General features: G+C 39.8%; 1 pseudogene across 1 annotated transcript in view; it reads left to right on the plus strand.

Moving 5' to 3' along the window:
* The window catches only part of LOC307055035 (cytosolic beta-glucosidase-like), a 157,950-nt pseudogene that overhangs the window by 84,094 nt on the left and 60,767 nt on the right, over nucleotides 1–13,089 (plus strand). The gene's annotated exons all lie outside the window — the stretch shown is intronic.

Here is a 13,089-nt window from a genome sequence, read left to right on the forward strand (position 1 = left end):
AGGTTTATCCCAGGCATGCAAGGATTCTTCAATATATGCAAATCAATCAGTGTGATACACCATGTTTACAAACTGAAAAATGCAAACCATACGATAATCTCAATAGATGCAGAAAAAGCTTTTGACAAAATTCAACACCGATTTATGACAAAAACTCTCCAGAAAGTGGGCATAGAGGTAACCTATCTCAACGTAATAAAGGCCATATATGACAAACCCACAGCAAACATCATTCTCAATGGGAAAAACTGAAAGCATTTTCTCTAAGATCAGGAACAAGACAAGGATGTCCACTCTTGCCACTATTATTCAACATAGTTTTGGAAGTCCTAGCCATGGTAATCAGAGAAGAAAAAGAAATAAAATTAATACAAATTGGAAAGGAAGAAGTAAAACTTTCTCTGTTTACAGATGACATGATACTATATATAGGGAATCCTAAAGATGCCACCAGAAAACTACTAGAGTTAATCAATGAATTTGGTAGTTACAGGATACCAAATTAATGCACAGAAACCTCTTGCATTCCTATACACTAACAATGAAAAATCAGAAAGAGAAATTAAGGAAACAATCCCATTCACCACTGCAACAACAACAACAAAAATACCTAGGAATAAACCTACCTAAGGAGGTAAAAGACCTGTACTCAGAAAACTATAAGACACTGATGAAAGAAGTCAAAGATGACACAAACAGATGGAGAGATATACCATGTTCTTGGATTGGAAGAATCAATACTCTGAAAATGACTATACTACCCAGAGTAATCTACAGATTGAATGCAACCCTTATTAAATTACCAATGGAATTTTTTTACAGACACAAAGGAGACCAAATAGCCAAAGCAATCTTGAGGGGAAAAAATGGAGGTGGAGGAATCAGATTCCCTGCCTTTAGATTATACTACAAAGCTACAGTAATCAAGACAGTATGGTACTGGCACAAAAACAGAAATATAGATCAATGGAACAGGATAGAAATCCCAGAGATAAACCCACACACCTATGCTCAACTAATCTATGACATAGGAGGCAAGAATATACAATGCAGAAAAGACAGCCTCTTCAATACATGGTGCTGGGAAAACTGGATAGCCACTTGTAAAAGAATGAAATTAGAACACTCCCTAACACCATACACAAAAATAAACTCCAAATGGATTAAAGATTTAAATGTAAGACGATACACTATAAAACTCTTAGAAGGAAGTTCTTCATAGGAAGAACACTCTTTGACATAAATCACAAAGAGATCTTTTTTGACCCACCTCCTAGAGTAATGGAACGAAACAAAAATAAACAAATGGGACCTAATGAAACTTAAAAGCTTTTGCACAGCAAAGGGAACTATAACCAAGATGAAAAGACAACCCTCACAATGTGAGAAAATATTTGCAAATGAATCAACAGACAAAGGATTAATCTCCAAAATATATAAAAAACTCATGCAGCTGAATATTAAGAAAACAAACAACCCATTCCAAAAATGGGCAGAAGACCTAAATACACATTTCTCCAGAGATACAGATGGCCAAGAGGCACCTGAAAAGCTGCTCAACATCACTAATTATTAGAGAAATGCAATCAAAACTACAATGAGGTATCACCTCACACCAGTTAGGATGGGCATCATCAGAAAATCTACAAACAACAGATGCTGGAGAGGGTGTGGATAAAAGGGAACCCTCTTGCACTGTTGGTGCGAATGTAAGTTGATACAGTCGCTATAGAGAACAGTATAGAGGTTCCTTTAAAAACTAAAAATAGACTTGGAGCTTCAAGAGGGCGGAAGAGTAAGGCACGGAGATCACCTTCCTCCCCACAAATACATCAGAAATACATCTACATGTGGAATAACTCCTACAGAACACCTACTGAACGCTGGCAGAAGACCTCAGACCTCCCAAAAGGCAAGAAACTCCCCACGTACCTGGGTAGGGCAAAAGAAAAAAGAAGAAACAGAGACAAAAGAATAGGGACGGGACCTGCACCTCTGGGAGAGAGCTGAGAAGAAGGAAAGGTATACACACACTAGGAAGCCCCTTCACTGGCGGAGACGGGGTGGGCAGGGAGGAAGCTTCAGAGCCACAGAGGAGAGCACAGCAACAGGGGTGGAGAGGGCAAAGCGGAGAGATTCCCGCATAGAGGATAGGTGCCGACCAGCACTCACCAGCTTGAGAGGCTTGTCTGCTCACCCGCCGGGATGGGCCGGGGCTGGGAGCTGAGGCTCGGGCTGTGGTCGGATCGCAGGGAGAGGACTGGGGTTAGCTGCGTGAACACAGCCTGAAGGGGTTAGTGCACCACGACTAGACGGGAGGGAGTCCGGGAAAAGTCTGGAGCTGCCGAAGAGGCAAGAGACTTTTTCTTGCCTCTTTGCTTCCTGGTGCACAAGGAGAGGGGATTAAGAGTGCTGCTTAATGGAGCTCCAGAGACTAGTGTGAGCCGCGGCTGTCACCGCGGACCCCAGAGACGGGCGTGGGAGGCTAAGGCTGCTGCTGCAGCCACCAAGAAGCCTGTGTGCGAGCACAGGTCACTGTCCATGCCCCCCTCCTGGGAGCCTGTGCAGTCCGCCACTGCCAGGGTCCCGTGATCCAGGGACAATTTCCCCAGGAGAATGCACGGTGAGCCCCAGGCTGGTGCAACGTCATGCCGGCCTCTGCCGCCACAGGCTCACCCCGTATCTGTACCCCTCCCTCCCCCTGGCCTGAGTGCGCCAGAGCCCCCGAATCAGCGGCTCCTTTATCCCATCCTGTCTGAGGAAGAACAGACGCCCTCAGGCGACCTACACGCAGAGGGGGGTCCAAATCCAAAGCTGAACCCTGGGAGCTGTGCGAACAAAGAAGAGACAAGGAAATCTCTCCCAGCAGCCTCAGGAGTGGTGGATTAAATCTCCACAGTCACCTTGATGTACCCTGCATCTGTGGAATAACTGAATAGAGAACAAATCATCCCAAATTGAGGAGGTAGACTTTGGGAGCAGTGATATATATATATATATATATATATTTTTTTCCCTTTTTCTCTTTTTGTGAGTATGTATGCATATGCTTCTGTGTGTGATTTTGTCTGTATAGCTTTGCTTTTACCATTTGTCCTAGGGTTGTGTCTGTTTTGTTTTTTTTTTACTTAAAAATTATTTTTTTCTTAATAATTATTATTTTTTATTTTAAAGACTTTATTTCATTTTACTTTATTTTATTTTCTTCTCTTCTTTCTTTCTTCCTTTTTTCCTCCCCTTTTATTCTGAGCGATGTGGAAGACAGGCTCTTGGTGCTCCAGCCAGGCATCAGGGCTGTACCACTGAGGTGGCAGAGCAAAGTTCAGGACCCTGGTCCACAAGAGACCTCCTAGCTCCATGTAATACCAAATGGCGAAAATCTCCCAGAGATCTCAATCTAAACGCCAAAACTGAGCTCCACTCAACGACCAGCAAGCTACAGTGCAGGACACCCTATGCCAAACAACTAACAAGACAGGAACACAACCCTACCCATTAGCAGAGAGGCTGCCTAAAATCATAATAAGGCCACAGACACCCCAAAACACACCACCAGATGTGGACCTGCCCACCAGAAAGACAAGATCCAGCCTCATCCACCAGAACACAGGCACTAGTCCCCTCCACCAAGAAGCCTACACAACCCACTGAAACAACCTTAGCCACTGGGGACAGACACCAGAAACAACGGAAACTACAAACCTACAGCCTCCAAAAAGGAGACCCCAAACACAGTAAGTTAAGCAAAATGTGAAGACAGAGAAAAACACAGCAGATGAAGGAGCAAGGCAAAAACCCACCAGAACTAACAAATGAAGAGGAAATAGGCAGCCTACCTGAAAAAGAATTCAGAATAATGATAGTAAAGATGATCCAAAATCTTGGAAATAGAATGGAAAAAATACAAGAAAAGTTTAACAAGGACCTAGAAGAAGTAAAAGGCAAACAAACAGTGATGAACAACACAATAAATGAAATTAAAAATTCCCTAGAAGGGCTCAATATTAGAATAACTGAGGCAGAAGAACAGATAAGTAACCTCGAAGATAAAATAGAGGAAATAACTACTGCAGAGCAGAATAAAGAAAAAAGAATGAAAAGAATTGAGGACAGTCTCTGAGACCTCTGGGACAACATTAAACACACCAACATTCAAATTATAGGGGTCCTAGAAGAAGAAGAGAAAAAGAAAGGGACTGAAAAAATATTTGAAGAGATTATAGTTGAAAATTTCCCTAATATGGGAAAGGAGATAGTTAATCAAGTCCTGGAAGCACAGAGAGTCCCATTCAGGATAAACCCAAGGAGAAACATGCCAATACACATATTAATCAAACTATCAAAAATTAAATACAAAGAACAAGTATTAAAAGCAGCAAGGGAAAAACAATAAATAACACATAAGGGAATCCCCATAAGGTTAACAGCTGATCTTTCAGCAGAAACTCTGCAAGCCAGAAGGGAGTGGCAGGACATATTTAAAGTGATGAAGGAGAAAAACCTACAACCAAGATTACTGTACCCAGCAAGGATCTCATTCAGATTTGACAGAGAAATTAAAAGTTTATGGACAAGCAAAAGCTAAGAGAATTCAGCACCACCAAACCAGCTTTACAGCAAATGCTAAGGGAACTTCTCTAGGCAGGAAACACAAGAGAAGGAAAAGACCTTCAATAATAAACCCAAAACAATTAAGAAAATGGCAATAGGAACATACATATTGATAATTACCTTAAATGTAAATGGATTAAATGCTCAAACCAAAAGACATAGACTGGCTGAGTGGATACAAAAAAAAAGACCCATATATAGGCTGTCTACAAGAGACCCACTCCAGACCTAGGGACACATACAGACTGAAGTGAGGGGATGGAAAAAGATATTCCACAGAAAAAGAAATCTAAAGAAAGCTGGAGTAGCAATTTTCATATCAGACAAAATAGACTTTAAAACAAAGACTTACAAGAGACAAAGAAGGATGCTACATAACGATCAAGGGATCAATCCAAGATGAAGACACTCCAACTGTAAATATTTATGCACCCAACATAGGAGCATCTCAATACATAAGGCAAATACTAACAGCCATAAAAGGGGAAATCGACAGTAACACAATCATATTAGGTGACTTTAACAACCCACTTTCACCAATGGACAGATCATGCAAAATGAAAATAAATAAGGAAACACAAGCTTTAAATGATACATTAAAAAAGATGGACTTAATTGATATTTAAGGGCATTCCATCCAAAACCAACAGAATACACATTCTTCTCAAGTGGTCATGGAACATTCTCCAGGGTAGATCATATCTTGGGTCACAAATCAAACCTTGGTGAATTTAAGAAAATTGATATCATATCAAGTATCTTTTCTGACCACAACACTATGAGACTAGATATGAATTACAGGAAAAAATCTGTAAGAAATACAAGTACATGGAGGCTAAACAACACACTACTCAGTAAACAAGAGATCACTGAAGAAATCAAAGAGGAAATCAAAAAATACCTAGTATCAAATGACAATGAACACACAATGACCCAAAACCTATGGGATACAGCAAAAGCAGTTCTAAGAGGAAAGTTTATAGCTTTACAAACCTACCTTAAGAAACAAGAAACATCTCAAATAAACAACCTAACCTTACACCTAAAGCAACTAGAGAAAGAAGAAAAAAAAATCCCAAAGTTAGCAGAAGGAAAGAAATCATAAAGATCAGATCAGAAATAAATGAAAAAGAAATGAAGGAAATGATAACAAAGATCAGTAAAACTAAAAGCTGGTTCTTTGAGAAGATAAGCAAAATTGGTAAGCCATTAGCCAGACTCATCAAGAAAAAAAGGGAGAAGACTCAAATCAATCGAATTAGAAATGAAAAAAGGAGAAGTAACAACTGACACTGCAGAAATACAAAGGATCATGAGAGATTACTACCAGAAACTATATGTCAATAAAATGGACAACGTGGAAGAAATGGACAAATTCTTAGAAATGCACAAACTTCCAAGACTGAACCAGGAAGAAATAGAAAATATGAACAGACCAATCACAAGCACTGAAATGGAAACCGTGATTAAAAATCTTCCAAGAAACAAAAGCCCAGGACCAGATGGCTTCACAGGCTAATTCTATCAAACATTTGGAGAAGAGCAAACACCTATCCGTCTCAAACTCTTCTGAAATGTAGCAGAGGGAGGAACACTCCCAAACTCATTCTACGAGGCCACCATCACTCTGATACCAAAACCAGACAAAGATGTCACAAGGAAAGAAAACAACAGGCCAATATCACTGATGAACATAGATGCAAATATCCTCAACAAAATACTAGCTAACAGAATCGAACAGCACATTAAAAGGATCATACATCTGGATCAATGGGGTTTATCCCAGGAATGCAAGGATTCTTCATATACGCAAATCAATCAATGTGATACACCATATTAACAAATTGAAGGAGAAAAAACATATGATCATCTCAATAGATGCAGAGAAAGCTTTTGACAAAATTCAACATGCATTTATGATAAAAACCCTCCAGAAACTAGGCATAGAGGGAAATTTCCTCAACATAATAAAGGCCACATATGACAAAGCCACACCAAACATCATCCTCAATGGTGAAAAACTGAAACCATTTCCACTAAGATCAGGAATAAGACAAGGTTGCCCACTCTCACCACTATTATTCAACAGAGTTTTGGAAGTTTTAGCCACAGCAATCAGAGAAAAAATAAAAGGAATCCAAATCCGAAAAGAAGTAAAGCTGTCACTGTTTGCAGAAGACATGATACTACACAGAGAAACCTAAATATGCTACCAGAAAACTACTGCAGCTAATTAAGGAATTTGGTAAAGTAGCAGGACACAAAATTAATGCACAGAAATCTCTTGCATTCCTATACACTAATGAGGAAAAATCTGAAAGTGAAATTAAGAAAACACTCCCATTTACCATTGCAACAAAAAGAATAAAATATCTAGGTATAAACCTACTTAGGGAGACAAAAGACCTGTATGCAGAAAATTATAAGACAGTGGTGAAAGAAATTAAAGATGATACAAATAGATGAGCGATATACCAAGCTCTTTGATTGGAAGAATCAACACTGTGAAAATGACTCTACTACCCAAAGCAATCTACAGATTCAATGCAATCTCTAACAAACTACCACTGGCGATTTTCACAGAACTAGAATAAAAAATTTCACAATTTGTATGGAAACACAAAAGACCCCAAATAGCCAAAGCAATCTTGAGAAAGAAAAACGGAACTGGAGGAATCAGGCTCCCGGACTTCAGACTGTACTTCAAAGGTACAGTAATCAAGACAGTATACTACTGGCAGAAAAACAGAAATGTAGATCAATGGAACAGGATAGAAAGCCCAGAGTTAAACCCACGCACATATGGTCACCTTATCTTTGATAATGGAGGCAAGAATATACAGTGGAGAAAAGACAGGCTCTTCAATAAGTGGTTCTGGGAAAACTGGACAGCTACATGTAAAAGAATGAAATTAGAACACTCCCTAACACCATAAAAAAATAAACTCAAAACGGATTAAAGACCTAAATGTAAGGCCAGACACCATCATACTCTTAGAGGAAAACATAGGCAGAACACTCTAGGACATAAATCACAGCAAGATCGTTTTTGACCCATCTCCTGGAGAAATGGAAATGAAAACAAAAATAAATGGGACCTAATGAAACTTAAAAGCTTTTACACAGCAAAGGAAACCATAAACAAGACGAAAAGACAATCCTCAGAATGCGAGAAAATATTTGCAAAGGAAGCAACTGACAAAGGTTTAGTCTCCAAGACATAGAAACAACTCATGCAGCTCAATATCAAAAAAACAAACAACCCAATCCAAAAATGGGCAGAAGACCTAAATAGACATTTCTCCAAAGAAGATATACAGATTGTCAACAAACACATGAAAGCATGCTCAACGTCATTAATCATTAGAGAAATGCAAAGCAAAACTACAGTGAGATATCATCTCACACCAATCAGAATGGCCATCATCAAAATATCTACAAACAGTAAATGCTGGAGAGGGTGTGGAGAAAAGGGAACCCTCTTGCACTGTTGGTGGGAATGTAAATTGATACAACCACTATGGAGAACAGTATGGAGGTTCCTTAAAAAAGTTAATAACTACCATACGACCCAGCAATCCCACTACTGGGTATATACCCTGAGAAAACCTTAATTCAAAAAGAGTCATGTAACAAAATGTTCATTGCAGCTCTATTTACAATAGCCAGGACATGGAAGCAACCTAGTGTCCATCAACAGATGAATGGATAAAGAAGATGTGGCACACATATACAATGGCATATTACTCAGCCATAAAAAGGAACGCCTCTGAGTTATTTGTGGTGAGGTTGATGGACCTAGAGGCTGTCATACAGAGTGAAGTAACTCTGAAAGAGAAAAACAAATACTGTATGCTAACACATATATATGGAATCCAAAAAAAGAAAAAAAATGGTTAGAAGAACCTAGGGGCAAGACGGGAATAAATATGCAGACCTACTAGAGAATGGACTTGAGGATACAGGGAAGGGGAAGGGTAAGCTGGGACAAAGTGAGAGAGTAGCATGGACATATATACACTACCATAGGTAAAATAGATAGCTAGTGGGAAGCAGCCGCATAGCACAGGGAGATCAGCTTGGTGGTTTGTGACTACCTAGAGGGGTGGGATAGGGAGGGTGGAAGGGAGGGAGATGCAAGAGGGAAGAGATATGGGGACATATATATATATATGTATAACTGATTCACTTTGTTATAAAGCAGAAACTAACACACCAATTAGAAGCTAACACAGAAACTAACACACAGCAATTACACTCTAATAAAGATGTTAAAAAAAAAAAACTAAAAATAGAATTACCATATAACCCAGCAGTCTCACTCTTGGGCATACCCAGAGAAAACCATAATTCAAAAAGACACATGCACGCCACTGTTCATTGCAGCACTGTTTACAATAGCCAGTTCATGGAGGTAACCTAAATGCCTGTGGACAGGCAAATGAATAAAGAAGTTGTGGTACATATATACAGTGGAATATTACTCAGCCATAAAAGGGAACGAAATTGGGTCATTTGTATAGACATGGATGGACCTAGACTGTCATACAGAGTGAAGTAATTCAGAAAAACAAATATTGTATATTAATGCATATATGTGGAATCTAGAAAAATGATAGAGATGAACCGGTTTGCAAGGCTGAAATAGAGACACAGATGTCGAGAACAAAGGTATGGACACCAAGCAGGGAAAACAGTGGGGACGGTGGTGGTGGGGGAATGAATTGGGAGATTGGGATTGACATATGTACACTAATATGCATAAAATAGATAACTAATAATAACTTGCTGTATAAAAATAAGATAAATTAAAAATTCAACACCCCCCCGAAAAAACCCCAAAACAACAAGAAAAACAACAACAACACAAAACAGTAGCTCGTTTGCGGAAATGAGGCTTCACTTCTTTTCTCTTTTACTTAAAAAAATATTTCAAATATACAGAAAAACACAAATACACATATAACTATGACCCAGATTTAACAAATGTTAATATTTTGCCCCATATATTCTACTTTAAAAAAAAGAAATAAAATATGATTGACCCAGGTGAAACCGCTTTGTGCCCTTCCCAAATCTCCTGTCTTCCATCCCTTACCTGGGATAACCCTGCTTCTGAAGATGATGGGTATCAACTTGTGCACTAGATGTACATTTTGCTACAAAATGCATCTACCCATAACCTATTTGTACATTGTTTTGTGCATCTTAGTATTTATATAAATGGTGTCACAGTAGACATAGCTGTTTTCAACATTACATTGTTTAAAATTTATCCATGTCAATACTTTTAGCTTGAATTCATTTTTTTAAATGGCCCTATGATAGTCTGATGTGTAAGCAGACAACATTTATGTATCCATTTGCTTGCTGACAGACCTTGGGGTCCAAATGATGGATATTTTTTTCACTTTTACAAACAGTGCTGCCGTGGATGTCCTTGAGTAGCTCATATGTTTAAAAGGCATTTCCTACATGGGAGTTTAGGAAGCAGCCCCATGGTTAGCCCACATGGTATCTTTGTACCATTTAGAATAAGGCTCCCTTTCCTCAAAACGTTTTCTGGAAAATGGTCGCAAAGACTAAACAAATATACAATGGCTTTATGTCAAGGGTGTTCTCTAGAGTTGTGCAAAGTACAACGTGTGTAAACATAAGCAGCAGTCCTTTATGTAGGGGACGCTATAGGTGTGAAAATCTGTAGGATGTGTAGAGTTTGGGTGAGTTAGTGTGCTTAAGAGTTTACAGCTGGAATCTAAATAGAAGATTTGTGCTTAGTATTTCCTCAAGGTCTTTCTAGCTAAAGGTGGGGACTGGGGAAAATTGCACCTTCTTTGGAGATGCTGTGTTGCAAATGGAGAACACAAGAAAGATGTACGAGCCTTTCGCTTTTTCCAGGTCACAGAGGACTGGTGGCCGGGACAAGTGATAATGTGTGGCGGCGTTGTATCTCCCCCTTTCTAGAATATTGCCCTCAAGCCTCTTCAGTGTAAACACATATACAGTGCAGGCTTTTACCAGGCTTCAGCTGCTAACTCAACAGTGTGCTACTAAGGCAGGCAAGTTGTGCAGGAAAGGTGTATCTGCCTTTGCTCTGGGAAAGGAAGTTTGAAGTGTATCAGGCTGAGGTACCAAGCTGTGAACCTCCCACTGCGGCTGGTGCTACAAGTATCAATACCTTGAAATGCGTTCATCTAAAGTTCCTTTGGTCCTCACTAGGTGGCTTTGCCTGGAGAGGGAAACAACCCCACAACAGGCAGTACGATGTTCTCTCTATTATTGATGGGAGTTTAGTAGGAGAGGAATTCCGCCCAGCTTTGGATATCCTGAAAGCTTATTATTCGCTTTACAAAGTCCTTGTAATTAGATGCTGCTACAAAACAGTCTAACAGGAAACTTGGAGGTGCCTAAAGCTTCTCTCTTCTTCTTTTTTTCTTTTAGCAATAAACTATTTTTTAATTAAATGTATGTACATTGTTTTTCAGACAGAATACTATTGCATGCTTATTAGACTACACTATAGTATGAACATATTTTTTTTCCCACAACTTTATTGGAGTATAAATGCTTTACAATGTTGTGCTTCTGTTGTACAACAAAGTGAATCAGCTATACGTATACATATATCCCCATAACCTCTCCCTCTTGAGCCTCCCTTCCACACTCCCTATCCCATCCCTCTAGTTCGTCACAAAGCATCGAGTTGATCTCCCTGTGCTACGCAGCAGCTTCCCACTAGCCATCCATTTTACATTTGGTAGTGTGTGTATGTCAATGCTACTTCCTCACTTCATCCAGGCTTCCCCTTCCCACCCAGTGCCCTCAAGTCCGTTCTCTACATGTGCATCTTTATTCTGGCCCTGCCACTAGGTTGATCAATACCGCTTTTTAAAATTCCATATATATGTGTTAGCATACGGTATTTGTTTTTCTCTTTCTGACTTACTTCACTCTGTACGACAGATTCTAGGTCCATCTACCTCACTTCCTGACCCTGCCCCATGCAACATTTTAACCAATGATTTGGGTAAAGAGCTGAGGGAATGCATTTCAAATTTGCAGATGACAAAATTTGCAGATGACAAAAATCTCATTAGGAGTGAGCAAAAACACGCTTGCTGCTCCTTTTATGATGGTTTGTTCCTTTTCATCAAATAGGTCTTGGCTTAAATTTCACCTTCTCACAGAAGTTTTCCCTGTGCATCTGACTAATATATGGCCTCCATTTCCAATCAATTTTTACCTGTTTTCTTTACCTGAAATTGTATTTCTTAGTTGTTTACTAGTTTCCTAACACATCTTCATAGACTATAAGCTTGATGAGAGAAGGGACAGGGCTTCCCTGCTCATTTCTGACAACCCAGGACATAGAATAGTTCCTGGCACATAATAGGAAGTTAATAAATTTCTGTTGATTGAAAGAAAGTTGGGGGAACCATCAAAGAATGTTAGGCAATAAAATGACATGATCACATTCCTGGTTTAGAAATGAAACTTGGTAGGAGTCAATCTAGAAGCTTGATAGAAATTGTTGAATATACTCCATGTATACTAAACATACATGTTTTAGTCATTTAAAATTTTGCTTCACTTGCATTCACAGTGTCAAATCTCCTGATTATAAGATGTAATAGCCTCACTCTCAGTTTATATCTGGAATATTATCTTTTTTTTTTTTTTTTTTTGCGTTACACGGGCCTCTCACTGCTGTGGCCTCTCCCGTTGTGGAGCACAGGCTCCGGACGCGCAGGGTCAGCGGCCATGGCTCATGGGCCCAGCCGCTCCGCGGCACGTGGGATCTTCCCAGACTGGGGCACGAACCCGCGTCCCCTGCATCGACAGGCGGACTCTCAACCAGTGCACCACCAGGGAAGCCCTGGAATATTATCTTCTATCTGTGGCACCATTAAGCATTAATGTTAATATTAACAATCTAAATCATACCCAGAAGAGAACGCCCAGGATAATCTCATATAGGGAGAGGCCTGTTAATTTTTGTTAAAATTGTGTAAGAGCTATCACATAAAAGACTAAAAAGACTCATTTTGTGCTGTTGGAGAGGGCAGAGGTCAGGCCAGCGGGGGCCCATTACATGAAAGCAAGTTTCGATTCAACATAAGACAGGGCTTTCTAACAATTAGTGGGACTGAGTAAGGGAACGGATGTCCTCAGGAGTTCATTAGATACCTGTCAATAGATGGCATGAAAACAGATGCCAGATGCCCATCCGTCGAAGATGTCATTCAGAGGATGTCTGCCCCATGTGGGATGGTCATTCCACAAGTGTGTGTAATCACCTAATATTTATTGAGTCCCCATGGTGTGCCTGTTTCTGTGGGGAATGCAGAAATATATAAGGCACAGCTGCTGTCTAGATGTGATCACCTGCCAATCCTGAATTCTGTGAATCTCAGGGAGTTTTAACCAAGGCCCTGATGTCATTCTCACAAATTCCACATTAGAGTCGCCCAAAGTTAT

Source organism: Hyperoodon ampullatus (assembly GCF_949752795.1).
Source record: "Hyperoodon ampullatus genome assembly, chromosome: 1".
Taxonomy (NCBI): domain Eukaryota; kingdom Metazoa; phylum Chordata; class Mammalia; order Artiodactyla; family Ziphiidae; genus Hyperoodon; species Hyperoodon ampullatus.